The sequence below is a fragment of the Ovis aries genome, chromosome 3 (assembly GCF_016772045.2).
Source record: "Ovis aries strain OAR_USU_Benz2616 breed Rambouillet chromosome 3, ARS-UI_Ramb_v3.0, whole genome shotgun sequence".
Classification (NCBI taxonomy): domain Eukaryota; kingdom Metazoa; phylum Chordata; class Mammalia; order Artiodactyla; family Bovidae; genus Ovis; species Ovis aries.
This window is the reverse complement of record NC_056056.1, coordinates 131,059,191-131,085,386: the sequence shown is the minus strand read 5'-3', so window position 1 is coordinate 131,085,386 and position 26,196 is coordinate 131,059,191. Positions and strand designations below refer to the sequence as shown.

The following is a 26,196-nucleotide window of genomic DNA, read 5'->3' as shown; positions in this document are numbered from 1 at the left end:
GGCCTTCACCACAATTTAAAAAAATTAACTTTTAAGCAACTTTATTGAGGAATGGTTTACATATTATGAAATTGGCCAATGGTACATGTGTAATTCAGTGATATTTAGTAAATTTCCTGAGTCAAAATCATCATTTAAAGTAGTCTTAACCTCGGTTGTCAGCTGCAAACTGGAGCTCAGGGAAATGCCGTATCGTCTCTGTGCACATCGACCAGGCAGAGCTGGGATTCATACTAGAGTTACAGCTTGTGAGAGCAGATTCAGGTTTTCCACAGGGAGATGAGCCCACAGAGGTCTTCAGTAAGAGGGCACCTTCTTTGTTACCTTGGCACCTAAGGACTGGATATGTTGTGAAACTGGAAACTATGGTTCACAGAGGGTTTAGGTAAAGACACCGGCAAAGAGGGTTGGATTAGGTGCTGTTTGAAATGTGAGTAAAATACCTTAAGAATTCAACCATAACACATAAGCAACCAAACAAGAAGCCTTAAAAAAAAAGAAAAAAAAGTTAACCAGCAATCAATGTGTGTGATACAGCCACAGTTTAAAATATGTACTTGTGCTGTGAATAATAAACCACTCTGTTCACTTCTCTTCTAAACCATTATGCTTATTAACTGGCTTTCCAGGGTGTTTACATTGATTTTCTAATGGAGAACATTTTCGTTTTCCTCCCCCCACCTCAAGCAAGCTGTGACATGGAATAGTCAAAGAGGCAGTTCAAAGGCGCGAAGCTCCCCACTCTTTGGAGTCTAAAATACAGGGTTTGAGGTATCCTGACAACTGAATTAGCTGACTGGTGCAACAGTATAAAACACTTTATACATAATTTGTGTTGCCTGGCACCCCACTCCAGTACTCTTGCCTGGACAATCCCATGGATGGAGGAGCCTAGTAGGCTGCAGTCCATGGGGTCGCTAAGAGTTGGACATGACTGAGCGACTTCACTTTCACTTTTCACTTTCACACATTGGAGAAGGAAATGGCAACCCACTCCAGTACTCTTGCCTGGAGAATCCCAGGGACGGGGGAGCCTGGTGGGCTGCCGTCTATGGGGTTGCACAGAGTCGGACACGACTGAAGCGACTTAGCAGCAGCAGCAGCAGCAGCAGAGATGGCAGAAACAAGACTATGCGTAATAGGCCAGAACTGTCTGGACCCTGGCAGGCCACCTTCCTGCCTTGTGGAAGGGAGGGCAGCGGCTCCTGCCATTCTACTTTGAATTATGCGTTGTGTCCTGCATTTCAGGCTTTTGAATATTAATGCTGGGAAAATGGCAATAGTGCCTGAGATATTTGTTGACAGGGTAAAAAGCTCTTCACCCCTCAATAAAAGGAAGGCTCGGACCCAGCCCATGCAGAGAGCCCTGCAGGATTAGCCTGCTTGGCTGCCTCTTCATGCATCCGTCATTGTAATGATGGAGTTGAATGTGCAGAAGCCCTCACCTGCTCCTACTTCTGGATTCAGAAACCATGGGAATAGTTTCAGTTCAATATCAGGACACCCAGGCAGAGGTTACTTGATGGTTGGTATCTATGCTTTTAAGGTCAATATCAAAGAAAATAAATCTGAGATAATTCTAAGTTCAGTATTTTATTTATTTATGATCAGAGTCATTTTTCAGGAAGTAATCTAACACCTGCCCTAAAGCAGAGATTGGTAGACTTTCTCTTTGAAGGGCCAGATAGTTAGAGCTTCCTGGGTCATATGGCTTCTTGTTCCAGCTACTTAACTCTGCAAGTGAAAACAGCCATAGGCAATACATAAGACACAGAATGAGTAGGTGTGGCTGTGTCCCAGTAAAACTTTATTTATGGATGCGGAAATCTTAATTTCACATAATTTTCACACATTATGAAATAAAATTCTTCCGATTTTTTCAGTCATTTAAACATGTTAAAGCCTCTTATGGATCACACACACACACAAGATAGGCAGCTGGATCTGGCCCTGGTTTTCTGGTAGCATTAGGTTTTTGCCTGTGTCCCAGGTGTGTCTGCAGTTTGTCTTCCAGTATGTGAACCGGCTTTTCTTGCCACAGCACTCAGAAGTTATGCCGAACCACATGGCCAGAAAACCAGGAACCCATTCCAAACCAAGATATTTCATAGTTCATTTCCCTGCTTGTCTCTCTGGCTGCCTAGACACACACATCCACCCATTTACCTTTATTTGTTGTTCATAGCACCCTCTCTAATTACAAAGGATCTTGTTCTCATGCTTCAGGATCCTAATGAGTTTCATTAACTAGAATTATGGAAATTTATTATGGAAATTAGTAGTGAGGCTTGTGGGCCTCACTTTATTTTCTGAAGTGGATACCTTTGTCTTCTTTATCTTCAGATAATTTATCATTACAAGTTATAAAATGAAATTAGAATGTTGCAAGCTGTGCATTCTACAAATTTATTAACCTTCCATTTAATAGATTTTGCTAGTGCTTGTATAGGAAGAAGTGGTCACTTGGGATGCAGATAGTCTTTCTGAACTACAGGCAGCTGTAAGAATTGTCTGGGTGCACCACAGTGATTTGCCAGTCGGGTACATGGGTACTCTGGGAAATGGGGCTCAAGATCAGGTTAGAATTCACCAGTGCTCAGAAATTTGGTTCTGGAGTAATGGTGCAGTGGAGATGTGTTATTATACTGTGGCTTCTGAACTGAGATGTGATACACACAGCCTGGTGGACCTTGGACCACTCTGAACTTCGGACCACTCTGAACCTCATCATCGGTGACATGGTGATGAGGTAGTTTATGTGGATGTGGCCTTTGTAAACTCTGAGATGCTGCCCACGTGAAAACTGTTACTGTTATTTGCTGAGTCTGAGTACAGTTTCTGGTTTATGGCTCACACACCTGGCTGGTTATTAGAATCCTTTGTGGGAGTGGAGAGGGCTTTGGAAAAATACAGATTTCCAGTCCCCCTCCAGAAATGACTGAATCAGAATTTTTCTGAGAGGGCCGAGAAGTCTGTATTGTTAACAGGTTCCCTAGGTAACTGTGTTGTGTTTGGGAAGCTTTGCTTTGTTCGTATGCCTCAGCTGATTGATTTAAGAAAACCAGAACTTCCCTCTTAATCCTCGTCTGGACTTTCCCCTTAAAAGTTCATGCCATTTGTCTTCACAGACAAAAAGGGAATCAAACATAGAGGCTCAGGAAGAACAAGAATTATTTTCACTTTAGCTTCTTGGGAATGTGTTTCAGCAAGTGGAAATAGGAGAACTGGTGATTTGATATCCAACCCAGAGTAAGTACCCAAATTGTGTTTCTCCTTCTTCAGCTCTCTCCCCGTAGTCCTGAGTTTTACCGCGTTGTTTTCACATCTGTGCTCTGAAGCATGCATGTGAGAGAAAGAGCAGGACGTTCAGCACACCCTGAATGTACACTAGATCGACAATATCCTTTCCAGTTTTGCTGCTCAAAGCTCATCACTGAAAATGTTTTTCCGAGTTATTTCTGGAACTAACACAATTGTAGTGTTGGCACACACAGATCACAAACCCAAAAAGAAACTCAGTAGTACTAAAAAGATACATTGATTCTGAGTTTCTCACATTCCTTGCATTGCCTCTGATTTACATATGAGTAATTGTAGATTTCAAATGAGTGAAAGCACCCACCTCCACTTTGGCAGTCCAGATTGTTTTCAGCAGGAGAACTCAGTAGTATGTACATACACTCAAATGCTCTCATATATCGCACTCTGCAACTTCCTCATGTTTGAGAACCATACAAAGTAGTCCTTGGTTTGCAAAATTTCTTTCATAAATATTAAATGTTTGCTATCCTCCAGATATGTTGTTAGAAATTTACCTAAGACATAGTCCCACAGTCCTTTTAGTAGGAGGGTGGTTCTGAATATATGGCTACAGAAAAAGTTAGCTTTCATGTTAATTATTATTACTTAAAATATATATATATATATATATATTTGGCTGCAGCAGATCTTAGTTGTAGCATACAGGGTGTTTTAGTTGTAGTATGCAAACTCCTGGTTGTGCATGCCACAACTAATGTGGCATCTAGCTCCCTGACCAGGGATTGAACCCCAGCCTCCTGCACTGGGAATGCGGAGCCTTAGCCACTGGACCACCAGACAAGTCCCTCATATTAATTGTTATTAATCAAACCATGTTTCCAAATTATGTTCACCATAAAAGTAGAGAATGGTTCTCGTGGAAAAATAGATCGGTGTATCTACTCTGTGTGTAGACTGATCCTTTATTCCACAGGTTATTGTATTGTCATTCTTTATTCCATTTTGTTGTTGTTATTGAGTCGCCTAGTTGTGTCTGACTCTTTGTGACCCCGTGGACTGCAGCCCACCAGGCCTCTCTGTCCCTTACTGTCTCCCGGAGTTTGCCCAAGTTCATGTCCACTGAATCGGTGATGCTATCCAAACATCTCTACTCCACTTATTTTATTGATTTGATAGCACTACTACTTTGAAAGTGAGTAGATGCTTGAATATTTGAGGGGCTAAAAGAGGTGTATCTTCTCCATTTTAGGAGTGTTAGGTAGATACGTTCATGCGTGTGGTCCAGTATTCATTTCTGGTTTCAGCTGTCTCCATAAGAATAACTTGGATTCTGAATCTCTACCCTATGGCTCCAAATCTCCAGAAGTGATTTTCTAGCACAGTCCTGCATACTTCTCTCTCTCGTTTCCCAAATGAGGAACATTGAATGTCAACAACAATGAAGCTTAGTTTTTACTCTCAAACTTTATCTTCTCTTTGGGTCTCTTGTTTTAGGGAACCCCATGACCATTCTCCCAGTTGTGGAGGCTTCAGTCTTTTGACAGCATATCTGGTTCTTTTCTCTCAATCCTCCTCAGGAGCTGAATACTGTTGGATGAATCTTTGTTGTCTTTCCTTTCCACTGCCACCCTCTTACTTTTAAATCTTTGTCTCTCAAACCAAGGTCTTGGGGATTTGAGTGTTCTTCATTATAGGTTACGCAGGCTTCCCCGGTGGCTCAGCAGTAAACAGTCTACCGGCAGGGAGGAGCTTCAGGCAACAGGGGTTTGAAGCCTGGGTCGGAAAGATCCCTTGGAGGAAGACATGGCAACCCACTCCAGTATTCTTGCCTGGAGAATCCCATGGACAGAGGAACCTAGCAGGCTATAGTCTATAACATCTCAGAGTCCAACCTGACTGAGGCCACTTAGCACACACGCACACATCATAAGTCTCACAGTTTTTGTCTTCATGTCCAGGGTAAGCTAATAAAATCAATAGGTGCGTGTTTGGGGGTGATCAGATTTGTAACTGAGTTCTTCTGCTGATTTGAATGCCCACAATCGTATTGTGTTTATGCGTTGGCTCTGAGCTGGGCAAGTCTTCTCTCTTGCACCATGAGGTGACCAGCTTTGTCTGGAATTTCTTGCATTGCTAAAACTGTCTGAGTTTGGCTTTCCCAGTGTTATTTTTGGATTCTCAGAACTTAGCATTAGGCCTGACACATACTGGGCACTTATGGTTATAAGCATTGTATGTATCTTATTCTGAAGCTTGCCCCTCACATAGTGTATGGGGATAGTTACAGCTATATATTTTTTGTTTTCTTTTATGTATTTATTCATGCATTTAGTTATAAGTTATTTTTTTTTAGTTATGGCTGTATTTAATATTTATTTGGTACTTAGTCATGTTGATGACAGCTGACTTAAACTGTTGCTTATTTTTAGACATTTGGATTATTTTCATTTGTTGGCTATTTGAGTAGTAGACTTAAAAACATCTTTGCACAAAGTTGTTTTACTCTCATCAATATTCTTTTCTTGGGAATCTCTCGATGCAGTTAACAGGTCTAAAGGCACCGGCAGTTTTATTCATCTTGTGATGTGATGCTAGGTTGCTTTTTGTTCTGTTTTGCTTTAATGAAGAGTCTGGACAGACTTTAATGGATGGCCTCTTCTTGGATATCTTTCTTTAGTTTTCAGTTACACTCCCTTTGGCTTGCAATCAAGCTAAGAACAGATGATGGTCATTATCCTCCTGCCACGGCATCATTGCTCTCCTGCCCCATTCTCCCTTCCTCCAGTCTTATACCCTCAGCCACACCTTCAGAAATGAGTGACGTGCATACCACTTCAGCCTGAGAAATATTTCAACAGATAAATCTAATCGTTTAATCCATTTGTGTTCAGAACACAGCAGAGGCTTTCCACTGCTTGCCAGATAAAGTGCAGCTGTGTCGTCAGGGTGTACAGAGCCGCTCTCGATGTGGGTTCTGTTTCCTTTTCTAGGCTTATCTTCAGCCACTGCCCAGATGCACTGTCTGCTCCCTCTGACGGCACTGTTTTCTCTTGGGAATGTGCATTCTCTTCCCTCCATCTGAAGTGAACTTCCCAACCCCTTGCCTGCTGGGCACTGCCTTACTCAACATTCTTTAAGACTCTGCTCATAGTCTTAAGTGTTGCCCTCTTTCCAAACCTTATGTCTTTCCTCCCTCCCATTCTTTTTTTAAAAATATTTATTTTAATTTTATTTTTATAGTATTTTAAGTAAAATTTGTTTTGGTTTATTTGGCTGTGCAGGATCTTAGTTGGGGCATGCAGGATCTTGGATCTTCGTTGCAGTATGTGGGATCTTTAGTTGTGACGTGGGATCGAGTTCCCTGACCAGGGATTGAACCTAAGGCCCCTGCACTGGGAACACAGAGTCTTAGCCACTGGACCACTTTATCAGTCATTTTTGTAATCCAGCTTTCAACTCAGTGACTAGCACGCAGCTTGTCCTCAAGAAACATTTTTTTTTCCTGGAATGAGCAGAACTGTTATTTTGATTTACTCAGTTGTAAGTAGACTACTTATAGGTAAGTCTACTTATTTGTGAGCTGAGAATCCATTTATGGTATATATGATAATTCTCAATTGTCCAGAATATCAACTTTTCCCAACTACTTGGTTTTTTTTTCTTTTAATGGGCATTAGTTATAAATTTCTTTCTTAGCTAAGCTGTAAACACTAGAGTGTAAGCTCCATAAGAAGTTATCTAGTTTACCATCATTTCCCTAGTTCTTAGTATTCATACCTGGCACTCAGTGAGCCCTCAGTATCTGTTTGCTGAATGAGTGAACAGATGAATGAATAAAATTTTGAGAGAAAGCCACTAACCATGTGGCATGTCACAAATATATGTATATGTAAACAAGTATGTGTTTATATACACATATCCGCCCTGTTTGACTCACTGTTCTGTGCTGTGTCATTTTAGCTTAGTGCTTTTCTTCATAACCCCCGGGGCAGCTTTGACCTCCACCATTGCACGACTGTGGGAGGGCCTGCTTCAACCACGCCATCTCATGCTCACTCCTTTAATGGGTTAATGTTGTTGTTTAGTCGCTCAGTCATGTCCGACCTTTTGTGACCCCGTGAACTGCATCACGCCAGGCTCCCCTGTCCTCCGCTATCTCCCAGAGTTTGCTCAAATTCATGTCCATTGAGTTGGTGATGCCACCTAACTGTCTCATCCTCTGCCTCCCTCTCCTCCTCTGGTCTTCAATCTAGCACCTTAAAAATGTCCATACAAGCCAGGGAGCTGACAGCTTAGTGTAGAAGGCAGGCTAGTCCCTCTGAGCCTCAGTGTGGAGCTAGGCAGTCTCTAGGACCGGCCTCCTCATTTGTCTCCAAACATCAGCCAAACATCCTGTTGTCCTGGGAGCTAACTAAATCATATCTGCATGACTGAGCTGATTGATAGAGACGTGGTATTATGCAGAGCCTGCTGCCAGAACCTTAAGAGGTTATTTTGAGGTATCGGCAGAGAGAGATCACATCCGAGTCCCCTTGTGGAACCTTCTTGGCGTATATGTCTCCCTTCTTGGCATCCTGGTGAGAACTTGCATGATTTTTTTGACCACAGCCTATTATAAGGAACAAAATATTCTACCTACTACTTAGTTTCTTTCTTATATTACTAGTCCTATTAAAAAGCTTTATGCTGCTGCTAAGTCGCTTCAGTCGTGTCCGACTCTATAACAGAATACAAATTGGAGGTAGGAATTAGCAGAGGGGAGGGAGTACATGGTGTTGTGAGGGAAAAGAATCATCTTCAACTGCGTTTCAGAATGATGAGGGCCAGGAAGACTTGAAAAAGAAAACCTAGGATGGCAACAAAAGTCCTTCTATTTGGTTCATTAAAAAAGATATTCTCCATTTTCAATGAGCTGCTCTCCGGCTTAGGACTTCCATTAAAGCCCTGCTGGGTGAAAGCTAAAATCTTAGTTGAAAATAGGACGGAATGTATTTATTAAAGCTATTATCAGTGGTGACTGCTCTCAAATGCATTTTCTTTTATGATGTTGGGAGGACTACAGGAAGCATTTCCAACTCGAGAATCGTTTAGATTTAGCCACAGGGCTAGCTGGAAACGATAGTGCTCAGCAGGCACAGACCAGAGTCTGGGTATCTGTGCCGCGGAGGCTGGCGGATCTCCGCCAGCAGCTGTGTTGCATCCACGTGGCGGGTGGTGCTTAATGAGGCTGGCTCCCATCTGAAGTTGTGGGTGAGCAGTCATGGGGGCAAGAGAGCAGTGCCTGGCACACTGGAGAAAGATGAGTGCTGAATCCTAGGAGAGCAGGGAGGGCAGAGGAAGGCGAAGGCTGGATCTGACGGAGATGAGATGTTTTTCTTGCTCCATATCCAGGGCCGTTGACGTTTACTTGGCCCTCAAATTCCATGCAAGCAGATATATTAGGGTTCTCTAGAGAACCAGATGAATAGGATATGTATAAATATATATACAAGAGATTTATTATAAAAATTAGCTCATGTGGTTATAGAGGCCGAGAAAGTCTATGGTTTGCTGTCTGTAAGCTGGAGAACCAAGAAAGCCAGTGGTATCATTCAGTCCCATCCCAAAGGCCTGAGAATCTGCTGGTAGTATAAATTCTGATCTGAGTCTGAAATCCAGAGGATCAGAAGTTCCGATGTGATATCCCGGAGCCGGAGAAGATGAATGTCGCAGCTCGAGCAGGGAGGGAACTGGCCCTCCATCTGCCTTTTCACCCTGTGCGGGCCCTCAGTTGATTGGCATGTGGCCACTCACTCTGGGGAGGGCCATCTGCTTTATTCAGTTCGTCAGTTCAAATGCTCACCTCTTCCAGAAACAACCTCACAGACACACCCGGAAATAATATTTTACCAGCTCTCTGGGCTTCTTTTAACCCAGTCAAGTTGACAACGTAAAATTAACTAACACAGCGTATGAATTCTTGTGTGTGTGTGTTTAGTCGCTAAGTCGTGTCTGGCTCTTTTACAGCCCCATAGAATGTAACCTGCCAAGCTCCTCTGTTCATGAATTCTTAAGTGTCTATGAAAACTCCTGTGTGTGTTTCCACCACAGGCACTACAGGAGCAGCCAGACTCTGGAAGCGTAAATAGAGTGAGTGAGGTAGAGGCTATTTATAAAGAGTGGTGGAAAAAAGACACATTTAGAATGCATGGATGGTTGGGTTTGGTCCTTTATGAATTTGGAATTCTCTAGGTACTTAGAAGAGAGAAGGTTTCCTATTTTGTTCTTGGTGTCATCCCCTGCCGTACCCCCAACCCAGTGAAGAGGACTGAAAACACATTTTGGATGAGAAATAAACAGATTGGACCCCAGTGAGATGGGGAAGGTAGAGAGTGGGCTGGGGTGTTGGTTGGACCAGTTGTTCTCTTGATTAGTTTTGGGATTCGGGACATGTGAAAATTGTGGTTTAGGAGAAAGGTGTGTAAGACCGGGAGGCAGAAGACCCAGGTTCTAGTCCTAAATCTGCCTCGAGTTTGTCAACAGAGTGAATCAGGAGCAATTCAAGTGTCAGCTGATATTTGACAAGCTATGTTTTTCTCCTGGAAAGACCATAGTGCCAGTGTGTGAAGTATTACAGGTCCTTCAAATTTTTCTTCAACTGAAACAAAACCCGAAGCATTATTTTAAATCTTAATTTGACCAAAGATTAAAACTGAAATAGTGGAGAAACACTCATCACAAATTGCTAGTGGGAATATAAGTTGCCCAAGAGAAGGGGTCAACAAACTTTTTCTGTAAAGAACCCAATAGTAAATATTTGAAGCTTTAAAGGTCATGTGAGGTCACTGTCAAACTTTCTTCCCCACCCACCACTTCCTCCTCTTCCTCTTTAAAAAAGTAGCTCTTTAAAAATGCAAAAATATCTTTAGCTCATGGCTGGATTTGGCCTGTGGATCATAATTTGCCATCATCTGATCTGGAAGTGGTTTGGCTTTATCTGTCCAAGCTACAGACACTACCGTCTGAGCCACCAGGGAAGCCCAAGAATACTGGGGTGGGTAGCCTATCCCTTCTCCAGTGGATCTTCCCAGCCCACGAATTGAACCCAGGTATCCTGCATTGCAGGCAGATTCTTTACCAGCTGAGCTTCCAGGGAAACTCACACAGTTATCAACAGGTAGAGGAATTCCTCTTGCAGGAATTTATCCTTAGGTACGCTTGCATCTATGCAAAATAGCTGGTGTATAAAGTTACTCAGAGTAGCTTTGTTTGAAATGCCAAAATATTGGAAATAATCTAAATATTCATTATGAGAACTGGTTGAGCAATAGAATGGCCATACAACAGAATATAATACAGTCTTTTAAAAGAATGAGGCAGCTCTATGTGGAATAATGCCCAATATATGCCATTAAAAGGGAAAAAAATAAGATGTAAAACAATATTTTTAGTATAATGCCATTTATTAGTTTTTAAAAGGAAGAGTGTGTATGTGTGTGTGTCTGCCCAAGTGTACACACATGATATACAAATGCTTGCACTTATTCTATGTATAGGATACTGATAGCTATGGTTGTCCCTGGGGGGAGGGTAATTGAGTATTTTAGGAATAAGAATGCTATGGAAGCCTACATTTTACTTTGTATTATTTTATAACTTACGAGTTTAGTTCCATGTCCATGTATCACCTATTCAAAAAATACGTTGAATTTTTAAAAAATAACTGAAATGGGGGAGATAATAGTAATTCTCAATGTGAAAAAAATCAGCAGTGTTAATTGCTTAAAATAAATCTGAGTCTTTCTTCAATCAAAAGTGAACCTGCACTGCCCTGAAAAATATACACTTTTGGTTTCCTTTATACGATGGTCCTTTGGCAGCTTTTGATCATCTAGGATGGCAGAACCCATATCTTGAGAGGTTGGATTTAAGGTTATGCTGTTGGTAGTGTTCCTCTGATCTTTAAAATTGTAACCAGTTGTACTACAGGTTGACCTGAAGAGAGAGTATATATGAAGAGAGTTCAGCTTGGTAACAAAATCCACAGCCATGGAATGTTGGTGCTGAAAGGTTGAGACTTACCCAACCCCTTGCTTGTAATCAGTGTGCTGAGAGGTCTGGGGGCTGCCCAGGTGGCTCGGTGGTGAAGAATCCACTTGTCAGTGCAGGAGACAGAGGAGGCTCGTGTGTGATCCCTGGGTTGGGAAGATCCCTGGAGAAGGAAATGGCAACCCGCTCCAGTGTTCTTGTCCATGTTCTGGGAATCCCGTGGACAGAGGAGCCTGGAGGGCTACAGTCCATAGAGTCAAGAAAGAGTTGGACACGACTTAATGACTAAACAGCAAGAACAAGAGGTCTAGAGCCCCCCAAGATCAGGCAGCTAGTGACTGCACAGCCTTTAACTCAAACTTGCCCATCTTGACACATACTGCTGACAGGGAGAAGCTCCACCTCTAAGGGGAGTACTCTGTAGCCCTAAACTTAATTTTCCTGTGTTCTTAACTCACTGACAGGCAGAGATGCAGAACACGGGGCCCCAGCAGCCACTCTGCATGAGCCATGCCGAGCCATGTCTCTGTGGTCTGCCAGAGTCTCTGTTCTCTCACCTCCCTGCCCTCTCCTCTGGGACAACTTTTTACCAGCTCACTTAGCAGTTCTTGTTCCTTCCCCTGAGCAGAAAGCCTAGCTGCTTCCTTGGGTCCCTGAGACGGCTAAAGTGTTGGGACGAAAAAACAGCCTATCTCTTCTTGGGGGAAAGGGTGATTTATGGGCAAATGTCGTGGTGGCGAGATGTGAGTGGAAAGGATGTGGTGTCTGTCACTAATGTTTAGACGCAGAGAGCCGAAGGCAGAGGAGATGCGGCTGATCGCAAGCATGGGTAGTTCTCACCGCTCCTCTTTTCAGTTCCAGACTCCATTTCCTCACCCCTTGAATCTGGCCTGGCCTTGTGATTTTCGCTTCGGCCATGTGGAGAAGGAAATGGCAACCCACTCCAGTATTCTTGCCTGGAGAATCCCATGGACAGAGGAGCCTGGTGGGTTACAGTCCTTGGGGTTGCAAAGAGTCGGACACGACTGAGCAACTTCACTTTAAGAAGGAAATGGCAACCCACTCCAGTGTTCTTGCCTGGAGAATCCCAGGGATGGGGGAGCCTCGTGGGCTACCGTCTATGGGGTGGCACAGAGTCGGACACGACTGAAGTGACTTAGCAGCAGCAGCAGCAGCAGCATCAGAGTGCTGTAGTAGTGATGAATGGTGTTTCAGCTCCAAGCCCAGGCCTCAAGAGGCATTAAGTGTTTCTGCTTGCTCTGCTGTGCTTCCATCATTACCATGAGAATATTTTCAGAACAGAGCCAAATGACCCTAATTTTCCTAGCCAAGAACTTCCTAAATCAGTGAAGAGCCAGCTGACTCCAGGGTAACAATTATACCAGGGTAAGTAATTCCAGCCAAGATCAGGAGAGCTACCTAATCTGATCACCATATCCAACAGTAGGAGCTGTCAGCACTTATTATTGTGTATCAGTGGTGTGTCTGTATCGCTTATTTTACAACATTATTGTGAAAGTATGTGATTGATACATATGGAGATGGTGAGAAATGGACAGGTGCTTGGCTCTGTGTTTCCACATGGAGAAACTAAGGGTTTCTTTGCCCTCCTAAGTAATCCAGTCTGGAACATGGAGAAGTGTCTCTGGTGCAATGGAACAAAATAAAACAAAACAACAAAAAGGCAGAGCTAAGTCCCAACACCAGGCAAGTATTCTATAGTTTTTCGTCTAGCAGCAGCTCTAGAAATGTCAGTAATTCCAGCGTTTCAGTGACGGTCCTTCCTTCCTTCTTTCCAAACTGTTTACCATGATCTGCTGGGGTTTTTCCTCTCTCGCCACGAGGTAATGGGTTCCTAAGGCAATTTTACTTAGGACCTTATTTGAATTTCCAAATATCAGGTAATTTCCATGTTGCATATTTGCTATCATTCTCAAATAGAAGAGCTACCCTAGTCATGTGATTTAAAAAACCTGATAAAGGACATGGAAAGGAAAAGTCTAATGAGAAGAATCATTCAAGATGTTGGCATCACATTTTATGTCAGAAATATAAAGAAGTTTTTTTAGGAAGTCTGTAAATTAGACCAAGTCAATTCCAGTACGACAGACCATACTGTGCACACCCATTCTTAACTTAGAAAATAAAATTCTTAGAGAAATAAGATGTTTCCTTGGATCATTTCTATCTAAGGATACACCAAAAAATAAAAATGTATGTGTGTGGATCCACACATGTACATGTATCTTAAACTAGCATCTAACATCTTGCTTAGTGGGAAGCACTAGCGATTTCAGTTTGAAAAACCGAAGATGATATTCATTATTGTTCTGGCATCGCTTGCTTGGGCAGTAAAGCATGAAACGTGTATTTAAAGTGTAGCTGACAATAAGAAAGGTTTTTTTTTAATAAGCAAAGTAATTATATACCAATAAAAACATTCCAGATGGTGATACTCCTGGAATTAATGAGACATCAGTAAACTTGTGAGTATATACCTAAGAAATAATACCAGTATTATGGATCAGCAACAGTCTGTTGGCTGTAATGGGAAAATGCTCCCAATCACAGTAGTGCCAAAAACACAAAACCCAAAGAAAAACTCTCACATCCTTGGACTTAGGTGACTTAGGTGAATAAAGGAAGTTACTAGGAGATTTTTTTTTTAAAAATTGCAACAAGTGAGAACTACATCAGTGGTCTGGATGTTAGAATATTGAGTACTTTATATTTGTCCTTTCACCCAGTTATTTTTATAGATTTTATATAAGCCCCTAGAGTGCTGAAGAAGAGGTCCATTGCTACAGTGTTTAAAGAGTCTCTGTCCCTTTGCCCTCAGGAAACAGAAAATCTGGTTAAGAATGCTTTAAGCAAGAAGAGATTCAGGTTTATTGTCTTGCTGTGAGCGGTGGCGTGTTTCCAGGGAATTCAGTGACTCAGCCCCAGCCAAAAGGACATGGGTTCTTTCCTCTTCCTGCTTGGTTATATTTACCTGTTGACTCTTCCCCTCAGGTGTAGCTCCTGATGGTCACAAAGGGCAGCATCAGTTCCAGGCAATACTTTCTCACACACTGATAGGTGGAGCTGAGAAAAGGGACCTTTCTTTCCTGCACAGATGTCTTTCTATCAGGAAAACTTTTTCCAAAGCTTCCCAGAAGACTTCTCCTGTCTCACAGACCAGAATGGCATTAAATGGACCATACAGTAACTGGTGATAAGAAGGATTTAGCCTGCAGCTTAGACTAATCAAGAGTTTCCTCTCTTTCTTTCGCTGGGGAGAGCCCCGCCTGCCCAGACTCTGGAAACACGGTAGACCACGGGGTGAACCGAACACAATGGATCTCTGCCCGAAAGCGAGCGTGCTATGTGTGCAGGGGGCTAGTTTCTGTGCTCCAGTGAACAGCATTATTTATAATAATGAAAAAATAACTTTATTCATTTTACAGTAACTACAAAATATATGGCACAGGTTTAAACTGTGAAAGTGAAATTGTGCAAGTTAGTTGCTCAGTCGTGTCTGACTCTTTGTGACTCCGTGGACTGTAGCCCACCAGGCTCCTCTGTCCATGGGATTCTCCAGGCAAGAGTACTGGAGTGGGTTGCCATTCCCGTCTCCAGGGGATCTTCCCTATCTAGGGATTGAACCCGGGTCTCTTGCATTGTAGGCAGATTCTTTACCATCTGAGTCACCAGAGGAGGCAGATTCTTTATCCTCTGAGCCACTGTGATTTATAAATTGTACATCTATGATAATATTATTAAATTATTAAAAATTGTTTTCACAGAATAAAAACTTCTAGAATATTTGTGGGGGAGAAGCAAGATATAGAATCATAACGAAACTGATCCCATTTTCATTCACTCATACGCACTGAAGATTGGAAAGAAATATACCAGAGTATTGGTTTTTTTGTACTGCTAAATTAGGGGTTCAGTTCAGTTCAGTCACTCAGTTGTGTCCGACTCTTTGCGACCCCATGAATCACAGCACAGCCAGGCCTCCCTGTCCATCACCAACTCCTGGAGTTCACTCAGACTCACATCCATCGAGTCAGTGATGCCATCCAGTCATCTCATCCTCAGTCGTCCTCTTCTCCTCCTGCCCCCAATCCCTCCCAGCATCAGAGTCTTTTCCAATGAGTCAGCTCTTCACATGAGGTGGCCAAAGTACTGGAGTTTCAGCTTTAGCGTCATTCCTTCCAAAGAAATCCCAGGGCCAATCTCCTTCAGAATGGATTGGTTGGATCTCCTTGCAGTCCAAGGGACTCTCAAGTCTTCTCCAACACCACAGTTCAAAAGCATCCATTCTTGGGCACTCAGCCTTCTTCACAGTCCAATTCTCACATCCATACATGACCACAGTAAAAACCATAGCCTTGACTAGATGGACCTTAGTCAGCAAAGTAATGTCTCTGCTTTTGAATATGCTGTCTAGGTTGGTCATAACGTTCCTTCCAAGGAGTAAGCGTCTTTTAATTTCATGGCTGCAGTCACCATCTGTGGTGATTTTGAAGCCCCCCAAAATAGTCTGACCCTGTTTCCACTGTTTCCCCATCTATTTCCCATGAAATGATGGGACTGGATGCTATGATCTTCGTTTTCTGAATGTTGAGCTTTAAGCCAACTTTTTCGCTCTCTCTTTCACTTTCATCAAGAGGCTTTTTGTTCCTCTTCACTTTCTGCCATAAGGGTGGTAATTTTCTCCTTTTCTGTTTTTCCTAAGCTTTTCCCAATAAGTATGTAATACTTTTAAGATCAGAAAAATTAATAGCATTAAAATTGCACACTTCCATTGTATTGGCTAGGTTTTACTGTGCAATAAACTATCCCCAAATTAAGTGACTTTATTTATGTAGCTTGTGACTCTGCTGGTCAGCAGTTTGGGCTGGGCTCAGGCGGCCTCTGGAGAAGGCAATGGCACCCCACTCCAGTACTCCTGCCTGGAAACTCCCATGGATGGAGGAGCCTGGTAGGCTGCAGTCCATGGGGTCACGACTGAGCAACTTCAGTTTCACTTTCCACTTTGATGTATTGGAGAAGGAAATGGCAACCCACTCCAGTGTTCTTGCCTAGAGAATCCCAGGAATGGGGGAGCCTGGTGGGCTGCCATCTGTGGGGTCCCACAGAGTCGGACATGACTGACGTGACTTAGCAGCAGCAGGTGGCCTCAGTCAGGTGGGCAGTTCTGTTCTTGGCTGCAATTGCTCATGTATCTGAGTCGGCTGATGGGTTGGCTGGGGTCTAGCCATGAGACCTCATCTTCATGCTACGAGTTTTCTCATCCTAAAGCCCACTAGCCCTGGCTTGGTCTTGTGACTGTTCCAGGAGAGTGAGCAGAAAAGAGACAAAGCCTCTTGGGCCCAGCTTCAAAACCAGCATGCTGTCAATTCTGCCACATTTTATTGGTGAGAGCAAGTTACAAGACCAGCCCAACTTCTAGGGGTAGGGAAAATAGTGCTCCCTACCCCCGCACGCTTGGTGGAGGAAGCCACATAATGTTGAAAAAGCATGTGGATACAGGAGGGGTGGTGAACTTGTGGGCATTGGTACAAGCGGTGTGTCTTCTATGTCTTTTTATTTCCTCATCCTTGGCTGTGCCGGGCCTTGGCTGCTGCTTGCGGGCTTTCTCTCGTGGTGTGTGGGCTTCTCGTTGTGGTGGCTTCTCTTGTGGAGCGCAGGCTCTGGGTGTGCAGGCTTGCTTCAGCCGTTGCAGCACGCAGGCTCCGAGGTTGCGGCTCTCAGGCTGTAGAGTGCAGGCTCAGTGGTCGTGGCACATGGGCTTAGCTGCTCCTCGGCATGTGGAATCTTCCCGGACCAGGGATTGAACCCGTGTCCCTTGCCTGGGCCGGCAGATTCTTAACCACTGGCCCACCAAACAAATCCCTCATTGCATCTTAAAAATAAAGAAGAAACAAAAGAGCCTCACCCAAAGATTATAGAACTGGACTATGAAATAAAATGCATATATTTAGATGATGAGAACTTTTAAATGTTTTCCTTCAAGGTTATTGGGAAGATTTTATCTTCTCAGTCATGGATGGTTGAAGGTTTAGTGACAGCTTATCTCTGAGGGAGCATGAAGTATTAAATCAGGCTGTTTCTAGAAGGAGAGGAAGGGAAGCAAAACCCTCTCTGTAAATGAATTAATACTGATGCACACTCAGAATGTGTCCTCTGGGTGTGTCAGTAACTCATCCTGTGTTGGAAACTAGCAAAGTGCTGAGTGATGGGACCAGAAGCAACAAGCTGGAGCCTCGCCGTGCTCAGAGCCTCAGCGCTGTTTTCATCCCTCTCCTTATCAGAATGGAGTTTAGAAAGGGTCTGCGGGGTAAAGCAGCTGAATAATTAGGATGCTGCGTGCCATTTCTTGATGATGTGTCATTGTCACGGCTATGGTGTTAGGCAAGAGGTGACAGCTGAGAGATGTGTAGCTTCTCAGACTCCTAGGGGTTTTGTGGGGACCTGAAGCCTTTAGCGTAAGCACAGTGCAGCTTCCTGAAGCATCAGTTTTGTTTTGAAATATTCTTCGATTTACAGAAGAGTCTGCAAATAGTTATATGTTGATAGTATAGACAATCTTTGCACATCCTTCACTTGCCTTCCCCTCGTATTAACATTTTATGTAACCATGGTGCCTTTGTCAAAACTAAGACGTTTACAATGCTCTTGACTTTAATTACTAACTGTAGACTTTATTGAGACTTCAGATTCCCCCACGTTTTCTACTAATATTCTTTTCTGTTTCAGGATCCGATTCATATTGCATTTAATTGTCGTGTGTGGTTATTCTCCTTCAGTTTTATCTACCCTTGCCTTCCATGACCTTGACACTTTTTCGAAGAGTAGTGATCAGGTAATTTGCAGACTGTCCCTTGATTTGGGTTTGTTTAGTGTTTTCTTGTGGTTAGTTTGAGGTTATAGATTATAGCAATGAGTGAAATAGAAGTGATATGTCCTGGTCATTGTATCAGGTCAGGAAGTACATGACATCAGCGTGATTCACCACTGGTGATGTTAACCTCGATCGCTTGGTCATGAGGTGGTATCTGTCAGATTTTGCTGCTGTTAAATTACTCTTTTTTTCCTTTCCATATTCTGTTCATTAGAAGAGAAATCACTGAGTCCTGTCTACACTTAGGGAGAGGGAGGGAGTTTAAGCTCCATCTTCTAGAGGGAGGAATCTCAAAAAATTTGTAGGCACATTTTAAAACAATTGAGTAATTAATAATACTTTTATTCATATATATTGATATTTGGGGATGATACTTTGTGCAGATATTCATAATGTTTCATCCATAGGTCATCACAGGTGCTAACAGTCCACCCTTGTAGGGCCACTTCTTGGACTGAGACATTTCTGTTATAGTTGTCCTTTTAGAAGGAGCGTCACTCCTGTCTATTACACCTGGATTTGAGTTACCTTCTGGATTATTTCTTCATTGATGTCTTCCCAGGAGGAGCCTGGAATTGGGCTGGAGCTTTTACAGTGAGCAGTGGAGAGTGCAGTCCAGTTCACAGGCCAGAGAAGGGGCAGGCAGCAGGCTAACAACCTTCTTGTCCTGGTTCTTTCACTACACAGATTTGTGACCTCGGGCAAGGCCATGAATCAGATGGTCTGGGGATAGTGTGTTATCTCATCTGACTTTGATAGGCTCAGACACAGAATCCTCTTTTTTCTGCCTCCTTTTTCTCATCTGTGAAATAGGGAAACTTGGTGAGTGGTCTGGATGAACCTTGACATGCAGTGATCCTAGATAGCGGCCCTTCTTGAGCACACCAAGAGCGGTGTGGGGGAAAGATGCAGAGATGCTGGGGTTGGGGCAGGGGGGAGGATGTGCTCTGCTTCAGCTGATCGCAAGGTTGGAGGCTTCTCAGGGGAGAGGGAGACGCTGAACAGGAGATGTTGGGTGGGGCGATGCTGTCCTTTGCCACCTGTTCTGTGTGTCTTGTTCTTCTGTCCCATTTGTCTGCCCTTCACATGAGCAACAAGAAATCGAGAACTCGAGCTGAAGAACTGGAGACTAAAAACAGGCCAGGAAGATGTGTAGAGAAAGACTGCAGGCTAACGCAATCTCCTTAGGCCCCGCGGGAAGTTCTTTTGGGCTCTCTGGCTTATGTCTGTGTCAGCGGTCCCAGAGTCAGCAGGTGCACGTCTCCCATCTGGCTGCTGGAAAGAAGGGCATTCTTGGTCCTCACTGAGGATGGGGGATGGTCTTAGACTGGGAGAGCAGCTGGAAACACCAAGCCCAGGTGGCTTGTTCCAGCCTTGTCCCCAGTAGGGGCCCACTGTTCCTTTTTACAGCCATTTTTTTTTTTTTTTTTTTTTACAGCCATTTTGATCTTTTCTCTTTAGTTCTGGCGACTGATCTGTCTCAGCCAGAGAAAGACAACTGGCTGCTGGTTAGCTTTCTCCGGAATTTTTCTCATTCCCCCCCTTTCCCAGGCTTTCATATCTCTCTTTTTAACTAGGGACTGCCGAAGTCATCACTCCCATTTTCTTTTCTTTTTGAAATTTGTTCCTATTAAAGAGTTCTCCTGGTCCCTGACCTGTTACTTCAGGCATCAAATTTCACATTTGCTTGGTGGTTTGAGAGTCCCCCATCTCCATCTCTGGGGCTTCCCTCCCAAATACAGGCCTGAACACAGGCCTGGCTTCTTAGGGCTCCACCCACCCCATTGCAGCTGCTCTATAACAGCCCTTCAGCCATTTGAGACTTGGCCTGGGGTCAAGTATCTTCTTTAAATACAATTTTTAAAACTCGCCTTTATGTTGATTTCTAAAGTAGTACATGTCTGCAGAGTGAAAACTTGGAAAACAGAGAAGATAATGAAAGTCAACCATAATCCCATGGCTCAGAGAATGGCAGAATGTTTCATTTATTTTCATTTATCTATTTTCTTTCACTCTCTTTCTGAAGTGTGTATGAATGTGTGGGTATAGGTATGATCATTTAACATAATTGGAGTCATTTTGTACCTTTAGTAAACATGTCCTTGTTTTGCTTTCATTTTCCTGGCAGCTGCTGGTGTTTTTTTTTTTTTTAATGTATATTTATTTGGCTGCATCAGATCCTGGTTGCAGCATGTGAACTCTTTAGTTTGGGTATGTAGGATCTAGTTGCCAGACAAGAGATTGAACCCTGGCACCCTGCATTGGAAACTCAGAGTCTTAGCCACTAGACCACCAGGGAAGTACCCCCCACTAGCTACTGTCAACATGACTCTTGGTGTGTCTCAATTTTTTGAAGTTAAATGGTCGCAACGTGTTCTACTTACTTAATGATCACACATTCACTTTTTTTTTTTTTTCCATTTAATCCCCATTTCCACTTTCACTTCCCCTCTGTTTCAGAATGGTGATGATCTTGAGTTTTATACTGCTTACATCAGGTACTATTTTAGAGACCATGTTGTTACATTTCATTCTCAGAATAGCCTACAGGGTTAGTGCTTGTCAGGCTCCTATGATGGATGGGAAAACTGAGGTTAAGGAAGTTGCCTGCAGTCACACACTTTGGTACGGGGCGGAACTAGATTTGAACCTTGGCATCAGCTCTCTTTATAGTCCCCCTGTGAGCACTTTCTGGGTCAGGGACATGTGCTTTCATGGAGAGGGTGGATTGTAATTCAGAACAACAGTGTTTCCCAGTTTGTGTGGAAGAGGTTTGGTGTTAGCCTTGGCTTGGTTGCTTCTATGTTCTGTGACTTTGGGTAAGTTATTTCACTTCTCTGGTCCCCTGTGGGCCTTCTCAGCTTTCAAGTTCTCTGCCGTCGCGGTGGAAAAGCGAAATAGAGACAACGCTCAAGGACAGATCCAGAATGCCAGGAGCATCATCCATTCAGATTTCAGGGCATTTATATCCGGCCCTCATTTAATGTGGGGAAGTTTCTTTCCTTATTATTTTTGTTGCTGTTATTTTACTGCTATTTGGATGAGCAGGAGGACTTCCTTGACTGTCCAGTGAATAAGAATCTGCCTGCCAGTGCGGGGAACACGAGTTCAGTTCCTGGTCCTGGAAGATCCCACACACCACAGAGCAGCTAAGCCCGTGTGCCAAAACTACTGAGGCTATGCTCTAGAGCTGATGCTCCCCAACAAGAGAAACCGTGGAAATGAGAAGACTCCTGCACACCATAACTTAGTAGCCCCTGCTCACTGCAACAGGAGAAAGCTCACGCAGCAACAAAGACCCAGCACAGCCAAGAATAAGTAAATGAAAAATGAGCAAGAGAAGCCCCATAGAGGCCATGAGGTCGTCTTGGATGCTGAGTTAAAGTGGCCCTCTTGATAGGTAAGTCCCATGACATAGTTCCTACGAAGACTTTGAGTTCTTGGGGCTTTTGTGGCTGACCAGCAAGTGTGGAGACTGAAGGCCACTTGCCCCTCGGTCGTGTTGTGGGTGTCTCTTCCCAGATGTTCTCTGAGGTGTCGGCCAGAGGGATGTGCTGGAAGGCTTGGGTTCTTTAGGGGCTGTGTGCGCTGGTGGGTCAGTGGAGAGGGACGCGGGCTGGGCAGGTGTAACCATCGTACGTTTCCAGTCATTGGTGATGAAGTGGCTCACCTGGCGCCTCTTTAAGCTTCTATTTTGTACTGAGGTGTAGCTGATTAACAGTGTTGTGATGGTTTCAGGTGAGCAGTGAAGGGACTCAGTATGCATATGTGCTGTGCTTAGTCGCTCGGTCGCGTCTGACTCTTTACGACCCCATGGACTGTAAGCTGCCAGCCTCCTCCTTCCACGGAGATTCTTCAGGCGAGAATACTGAAGTGGGTTGTCATGCCCTCCTTCAGGGGATCTTCCCAACCCAGAGATCGAACCCAGGTCCCCTGCATTGCAGGCAGATTCTTTACCAGCTGAGCTACCGGGGAAGCTCATATACATACACGTGTCCATTCTCCCCCAAACTCCCCTCCCACCCAGGCTGCCACATAACACTGAGCAAAGTTCCCTGTGCTATATAGTAGGTCCTTGTTGGTTATCCATTTTAAATATAGCAGTGTGTACATGTCCTTTCCAAACTCCCTAACTATCGCCTTTCCCCAAGCATTTCCCCAGAGAACATAAGCTCATTCTCAATACCACAGATGCTTTTCCAGGGCTCTGGCCCCCGGCCCCAAGCCCAGAAGGAAGACAAGGAGAACCAGAAGACGCTTGTCTTATAGACTAGAGTTCACTCCCATGCAGTTTCCCTTCCCGTTTCATATAGATTAAAAAAACAAAACATAAAAAAAAGGGGTTTTGCTTTTGGCTGGGATCCAGCTGTTGACTGAGAAAGCAGCCCACACTGAACCAGGGCCCCTTCTTCACTCAGTGGGTGTTGGTGACCCTCTGGGGCAGGGTCTGGTCAAGTACCTGCACCAGCTCCTCTGACAGATGACTTTATTTTTCTAGTGCTCTTTTCCACTGTTTGCTGGGCATCTCTGAGCAAAGGCTGACGTTTTCTTCTTTATCCAGTTCTCCTAGAAACAAATAACAAAAGCCTACCTAGTAAATTTATTTTGTGTTGTGTCCTTGGAAAATTCCTAGCTTTTCCCAGGAGAGGGGACAGCTTTCGTTCTCTCCTGCGAGGTGATCTGGGGACTTTATTTCAAAGTCGGAGTCCTTAAGATAACAGATGAGGATCACAAGGAGCCCTGGTGATGCCTCTGCTGTGGGAGTCTGAATTAAATGGACCAGAGCAGTCACGGAGCACTGACTGTATGCTGAGAACACGTGTGGGTCAGGCACACTTCACGCTTCCTGAGGGAGGGGCAGTGATATTGATGGTCATGATGATTCGCTGATAATCAGAATCATAGCTTCCTCATTCATTTGCTGAGTACTTGCTGTGTGTTAGACCATGTGATGTGTGTGAGGTTTTTTAAAAAATTGCTTATTTATTTATTTTGGCTGTGCTGAGTCTTTGTCGCTTCGTGAGCTTTTCTCTAGCTGCGGTGAGCCGGGCTACTCTCCAGGTGTGGCGCCCGGGCTCCTCCCTGCGGTGCCTTCTCTTGCTGAGGAGCGTGGCTGTAGGGCACATGGTCTTCAGTAGCTGTGACCGGTGGGCTCAGTACTTATGGTGCATGGGCTTAGTTCCCCGTGGCCTCTGGGATCTTCCTGGACCAGGGATCGAGCCCATGTCCCCTGCATTGGCAGGCAGATTCTTTTCCACTGGGCCACCAGGGAATTCTGCTATGTATGAGTTTTGTTTTACAGGAACAAGAAACAGAGGTCCAGATTCAGTCGCATGCTCGGGGTTGCCTAGTAGGTCGGAAAGCAGCTTTTAGATACAGGTTGAGCCCATAGTCCCCGCCTTTAACCTCTAGGCACACTGACTTCAAAATCACATTATAAGAGAATCTGGCACTTATGGCTTCAAATTTTGAGATACCTGAAGAAATTGCTTTTGATAAGTAAGACAGAAGAAAAAGGAAATTTGTTCTTTTTCTCCATTATGTTTCTGTGAACTGAAAATGACGTACGTAATGAACATGACTGAAAGATCTACCCTCTGATCCAGGCCTACTTTTTCATTGGTCTCAGGGCTGTACTATATTTTAAAAGAGTTTTATTGAGGAATATTTTGCATACTGTAAATTTCATCTGTTTTAAATTCAGTGACTTTTAGTAAATGTATAGAGCTGTACAGCCATCAACAAAATCCATGTTTAAAACTTGTCTGTCACTACCAAATGTGGCACGTTTGCAGCTGGTCTCTGCTGTCACTCCCAGGCAAGCACTGATCTGCTTTCTTTCTCTGTGAATTTACCTCTTCTGGAAATTTCACATAAATGAAATCATTCAATGTGTGGTCGTTTGGGTCTGGCTTTTTTTTTTTTTTCCACTTGGCATAATGATTTTGAGATTCATTCATGTTCTAATATGTATCGATAATTCCTTTTTATTGCTGGATATTTCACAGCAGGGATATACCACGTTTATGCACTTCTTGGGCATTTGTGTTGTCTCTGCTATGATCATTTGTGTGCATGTGCTTATATGGACGAATGTTTTCATTATTCATTGGTAGATAGCTGAGAGTGCAATTTCTGGTACATATGGTAGGTGTATGTTTAACCTTTTAAGAAACTGCTAAATTGTTTTCCAAAGTGGCTTATCATTTTACTTTCACACTACTGGAATATGAGAGGGGTTCTGTTGCTCTACAAATTTGAAACTGTCTTTCCAACTGTAGCCATGCTAGTGGGTGTGTAGGGATGTCTCATTGTCATTTTAATTTATATTTCCCTAATGGGACTGATGCTGAAGCTGAAACTCCAATACTTTGGCCATCTCATGCAAAGAGTTGACTCATTGGAAAAGACCTTGATGCTGGGGGAGATTGGGGGCAGGAAGAGAAGGGGACGACAGAGGATGAGATGGCTGAATGGCATCACTGACTCGATGGACGTGAGTCTGAGTGAACTCCGGGAGTTGGTGATGGACAGGGAGGCCTGGCAGGCTGTGATTCATGCGGTCTCAAAGAGTTGGACACGACTGAGCGACTGAACTGAATGACAATTGATTGTGAGCATCTTTATATGTGCTTATTAGATTAAATATTCATATATCTTCTATGGTGAAATATTTGTTCAGTTTTTTTTTTTACTTTTTTACTTGGGTTGTCTTCTTATTGAGTTATAAGAGTTCTTTATGTATCCTTGATACAAGTCCCCTTTCAGAAGTGATTTTAAAATATTTTCTCGCATCTGTGGCTTGTCTTTTCATTTTCTTAATGGTGGCTTTTGAAAAGCAAAGGGTTTTAATTTTTGCCACACCTCCTTGGCTTGTGGGATCTTAGTTCCCTGACCAGGGATTGAACCCATGCCCCCTGAATTAGAAGTGTGGAGTCTTAACACTGGACTGCCAGGGAAGTACGCGAAGGGTTTTAATTTTGGTGAAGTCCAGTTCATTTATTTGTTTCTTTTGTAGATTATGCTTAGGCTGTGTCTTTTAGCCTGTGTCTTTGGTTTGTTGTTAGCTTAGGTGCTCCAGTTTTCACTCTTACATTCTCCCTGGATCCTGCATTTATTCTTCTTTGAGGACAGAAGGCAAAGCCCAGACTCCAAGTTCTCTTGCTAATATTTTGTGGTGGATACTCTGTTGAAATTGTGTATGCAAGAGTCTGGCACTCTGTTTATGAAATTTTGAGATGAAGATAAAATTAGATCTGCCTTGGAAGTCTATAGTTGAGAGAAAAGAAGAAACTGCTGCTCCATATGAAAGTGTTTTCTTTTTACTTAAAGTTAGTGGGTGCTTCTCTGTTTACTGATCACCATCAGTACTCTTGCCTGGAAACTCCCATGTACGGAGGAGCCTGGTAGGCTGCAGTCCATGGGGTCGCGAAGAATCGGGCATGACTGAGCAACTTCACTTTCACTTTTCACTTTCATGCATTGGAGAAGGAGGTGGCAGCCCACTCCAGTGTTCTTGCCTGGAGAATCCCAGGGACAGGGGAGCCTGGTGGGCTGCCGTCTATGGGGTTGCACAGAGTCGGACACGACTGAAGCGATTTAGCAGCAGCAGCGGCAGTGGGTGCTTTTCTGTTTACTGATCACCATCAGTTATAATAAAAATCCCTTATATTGCTTTGAGTTCTTCAGAGTTTATTCACTTTTATCATTTCATTTAAGTCTTTTTGCAGATAAGTAATAGGGTTTAAGTACAGTGGAAAAGTATTTAACAAAAATAGTTAATATTTGAGACTCTGATGTTACTTAATAATTTTTCCAGGCCTACCAAGAGTACTTTTAAATGTTCACCATTTACAACATAAAGATGAGTGGGAGGAGAGATAAGCACTGGGCTTTGTCTACTAGTGTGATGGATTTCAGCCATAATCAGAATCATAGAACTGCAGGTTCTTGGTGCTGGAAGAGACTTTAAAACTATGGGATCCTTAGTTTGGGGACCCACCACAGGATCCTTA

At 43.6% G+C, this 26,196-nt stretch overlaps 1 protein-coding gene across 5 annotated transcripts in view; it reads left to right on the top strand.

The window, feature by feature from the left end:
* The window catches only part of TMCC3 (transmembrane and coiled-coil domain family 3), a 286,278-nt gene that overhangs the window by 18,682 nt on the left and 241,400 nt on the right, over positions 1 to 26,196 (top strand). Inside the window, exon 1 of one of the 5 annotated variants that reach the window (XM_060412527.1) lies at positions 20,851 to 21,581. The exons of the other annotated variants lie outside the window; for them this stretch is intronic. The gene's annotated coding sequence lies outside the window, so the exon portion shown is untranslated. Of the gene's footprint in view, positions 1 to 20,850; positions 21,582 to 26,196 lie in introns of those variants that run through there. 5 annotated transcript variants of the gene reach the window in all.